Source organism: Falco peregrinus, chromosome 2 (assembly GCF_023634155.1).
Source record: "Falco peregrinus isolate bFalPer1 chromosome 2, bFalPer1.pri, whole genome shotgun sequence".
Lineage (NCBI taxonomy): Eukaryota > Metazoa > Chordata > Aves > Falconiformes > Falconidae > Falco > Falco peregrinus.
Window position 1 is genome coordinate 123,991,964 of NC_073722.1, and position 4,668 is coordinate 123,996,631.

The window sequence follows — 4,668 nt, forward strand, 5'->3', positions numbered from 1 at the left end:
TATTGTCTGACCTTTTTTTTTTTTTTTTTTTCCCCACCCTTAATGCCTTAAAAGGTTTCTTCTCATGTATGGTGGTGGCTGGAAAGGGCCGCTGAGCTCTGCCCTGCCCTGCCTTGGCAGGGGCTGCTCCTGCTGGGAAGCGGTTGCAACTCAAGCGGACCAGGCAAAGGCTGGGACTGCACTGCCATGCAATAATTAAATCTTTTACAGCTCCCTCAGCTAATCAGGCTGTAAATTTAGCATAGCCTTACTGCCCAGGTTGCACCACCAAGCCTACCTGATGGGAAGAGACCAGGCTGGTAGAGGAGTGGGACTTGCTCTTGCCCTGGAAGCGGGCTGGTGAGGCCAGGGTGCGATGTTCGGGGGGACGGGGTGGTCCTGCTGCTGGAGCAATCCTGCAGGGCCATGGCACATCAGTTAGGTGATGGAGGGTTGGTCACAGCCTTACCCAGGTGCAATTGAGCTGGGACTTTTCACCTGCATCGCCTGTCAGAGCAAAAACCAGCTTTGTGAAGCCCTGGCTAGTGTGGCCGAGCTGGGGAGAGGGTCGATGGCAGCGGCTGAGCAGGACAAACGCTGGGGAGCTCGTACCCGTGCGCCTTCCCTCTTGCCAGGATTTATGGTACAGAACCTATTTTATAGCTGAGCAGGCTTAATTTGTTCCTGAGGGAAGCTGCCCATACCAGGGATGGATTTGTCTCCCAGCTGTCGCCCAGACCTTCCCCGGCTCAAGCGAGTAACCCTGGGAAAGCAATTGTGGAAATGCTTTTGGTCTGTCCTGTTGGTAACCAAAGCCAGCCTCTTTTCTTTTGCTAGACCAATGGCACCGACTAGGGGTTTCCCCCCCCCCCCCCCCCCCCTTCTCTCTCCACCTTATTTTTTCTATGAGGTTTTTAAATTATCTGGGTTATTTTGTGTGTATGAGAAGACTTCATTTAAAACATCAGTAAAACTTCCATCAAAGGGCTCAACTTCACACCGAGTACACAGAGCTCAGGACTGAATCCTGCAGTTCAAGGGAGCTGCAGGCAGTTTTACACATTTAAATGGATGGTGCCTTGTTTTAAAAAAACCATCTGAAGTTCATGGGGTTCATCTTAATTGATAAGCTGGACATAACGGATGGGTGTAGGGAGACTTCAACAACATAAGGGAAGAAAGATACGGGTTTTTTTCCTCTCTCTTTTTTTAGTCTGCCATCAAAGGTTGGGAACTTAGCACTACATCGTAGTATTATTTTTCTTCTGCTATTAAAATGAATCACACTGTGCCTAATTCTTCTTGGGAAGATGAATGTGTTTGAGGCAGCTTGAAGCCATTCAGTGCCTCACAAGCCTTTGCATCTTTCTATCAATGTTCCAAAATACTCACCTCTGTTTTTTTGGATGTCTGTAGAAACAAAATATAAAATGGCTTCAAATACATGGCAGGCTGTTTAGCAGAGATGAAAGGGTATTTGAATAGTCTTTTTAAAATGAATGAAAAGTGAATACTCTCTTCTGTTTCAATTATAAGTGGGACATGGAGATCGTTAGACACCACCTTAATATGTGACACTCTGAAAATGTTCACCTACCTTCAGCATTTCAGAAACATTTTGTTTTTTAGCTTGTCTCGAGATAAAGATCGTGATTACAGGTCTGGCTTGTCAGCTGCTAAATGGAGAGGCAGCGTGGGAAAGTTCTACTGTTACAGCTTAAAAAGTGTAACATCCAACCAAGTTTTTTTAAATGGTACGGAAGATGGGGAGGGAGCAAGAACCTTATTTTGACCCAGGTGGGTTTTTTGGTTGTTTTTTCAGTTTAGCTTCAGTTTATCAGGTTTAACAAAAACTATGTAAACTCAAGCTGAAAAAAAAAAAAAAAAAAAGCCATTTACAGGGTTATGGTACCTGCCAAAATGTCGTGGGTTGGTCCCTTCCAGCGGAGGGACTCCAACAGCCAGAGCCCTGCTCTGCAAAAGCAAACCCAAGCAGGGCTGGAGCACGGCAGGAGCGAGACCTAACCGCTCCACACGCTTAAATCACACTAATACCTAACACTTAGAGCATTTCTCGTCTTCAAAGCATGCTGGAAACGTTCATTAAGCCCCACAACACCCATGGAGGTGGGTAAACCTGCCTGTGTTAGACGGTAGCGCGGTGGATAATTGGCGGCGTGGCCGGGGCCAGCGGCAGCTGGGCGAGCTTCAAAGCCACGTGTCTGCTCTGCAGGCTGGGTCACGGTCCAACACAAACACCGGCCCTGCTTACTGCACAATTAAAACACGTTGATGGACCTTTAACGGTTCTCGGGAGCATTTGGGCCTCAGAGCCCAGAGGGAGCAGCGGGCTGGGAATCATGGGCATGCATCACCTAGAGGCTTTTGGGGGGGGAAATAAACCACTTTCTCAAGTGTTTCACAGCTGGGATTTGTTGGGGGCATGTGGCAATGAACGATGGTCTTGCTTGGTCCCAAATAAAGGGTTGAAGTGGTGGGGAGTGGGGCTGGGGAGCCGCGGTGTCAGTTCTCCTCTTGGAGATGAGCTGGGACAAGGACACTGGAAATGTGTATTTTGCTTCCCCCAGCAAAAAAATAGGCTGCATTTGGATGCAAAAAGCATCCCAGGCCTCTCCACTGGCCCCATGCTGGCTGGTAGGTCACGGCAGATACAAGTGACATATTTTGTTCTCTCTCTGCCCTGAATGTTTGGCATTGCCGGCCTCAAAAGGTGGAAAACATCCGAGTCAGCATTCAAAAAATGCACAAGGTTGCTCCCAAAATCACGAGCGTAGAATAAAATAATATGACCAACCCTCTCAAGTCATGATTTCCAGCTGATTTTTCAGATCCCAGCGTTTGGTATGAGAGCGGGAGGGAATTAAGGTGTCGGTGCTGGGGACAGAGGGCACAGACTCGCGCGTGCCGGCACATCCCCGTGGGGCAGTCGGGAGAGGTTTGTGCCTTGGCAAGAGGTGCCCCAGCAGCAGGATGGACACACCTCCCTGATACATAAGCCTACATCCAACGGCGGTCTCAGGTGGTGAAACCAACTCAAACCTCCAAAATTCCCAGCAGTCCCCCTGGAAGCGAGCGCTGGAGGAGGAGGGATGCTGCCTGCCTCCCGCAGCACTGAGGACCGGCAGCCTCATACACAGATGGCAGATACAGGGGCCAGGCAGCAAGAATTTGGGGATCCTTTCTCCAGGAAACCCACGCACAGACTAAGTGACCCACCAGCATCCCGCAGCCCCTCTGCACCATCAGAGGGGACAGGAGGCTCCCGTCCTTCACAACACACCACTTACAGCATCCCAAGGCGCATCAGCTCTGTCCATACCCTTCCAGTGCTCTTCTGCAAACCCGTTTCTCAGACGGTAAAACAAAGACCCCAGAACAGTGACAAAATCCCCCCTCCCTCCACAGACATAGACTAAATACTATTTTTAACGGTGCCAGTACTGGGGAGGATGCTTTGTGCTGGCAAAGTCCCGTAAAAACCTTCTCCTTTCCCAGGTGCTGGGATCAGCAGCGCTGCCGGTTGCCCCCCGCCTTTCCAAGGCTCCCTGGGGCACTTTCCCCCCTCCACTTAGGGAGTTTATTCCCTCTAAACCCCGTGAGTCAGTCGTGCACCAGCTGGGCTGGAGCATCTGCTGGTTCACACTCTGCTTGGCTCATATTGGCAATTTTCTTCCTCTTTCACCTTCCATTAACCTCATGTTCCTCAAACACCTTCATCCAACTACTCCGCTCCAGTAGCAACCTCAGATTAATTAAAAAGGAAAAAAGAAAGGAGCACTCGGTCTTTAAACGAGGTTCCTATCCCATTGCTTTCAAATGCTCTCCCTTAATCACAGAGCCCAGAAAACACCCACACAGAGGAGGCTGGAGAATTATTTAAGGCAAATCATTTTCCTTCCCACTCTGAAAAAAGATCAGACTGGTTCTGGATGGTGAAAGCAGCTCTGGTTCAGGCCCTTTCCATTCTTCCCAGCAACGTCCCCGATTCCTGCCTGCAGCCGTGCCCAGCCTCCTCGTGCAGCCCTGCACACACCCTCCTTTCACCCTTGCCTTCATTAGCATATTACTAATCATAATGAAGAGTCCCAAGATGAATTTTTCTAACATTTAAACCATGGCATGCCATATGTTTTAGCCTCTCTTTTAAATTAAATGAGTGTTGTGATGCGTTTAATCTTCAGGGAGCGCTGAACCCACATAGCGAGAGAGGAGGCTAATTTTGGACACCAGATCTAGGTGATAGCATAATTTCAGACAATTTTGGCTGACCTCCCTGGGCAATGCCCTTCATCTCTTTCATGAGAAGATCTATTTTTAGGGAAGAAAGCCCATGAAGTCTTGCCTTCCCTAATTCAGCACTTCACTTGATAAGATGTGACAGGTAGACCTTTTTTTTTATATTATTATTATTTTTAAAAAAGAAAACAGAAAGACCCTCTGGGAATTCTGGCTTTCAACATTTGTCTTGGGCCCTGCAGGAGTCTGGAACATCTCTGAACCCTACAGTTCGTCCTGCTTTGAAACAACCGCCTTGTCATTCCTAATGCACGTCGCCAGCGCTGCCTCCTCATCTGCAGTCGCAGCACTCCCGGCTCCCTGCACCCGCTCCCACCAGCGTGGCAGCTCCCCTCGCCTTCCCCTCCTTCTCTCTTTCTGCTGTGCTGGCTC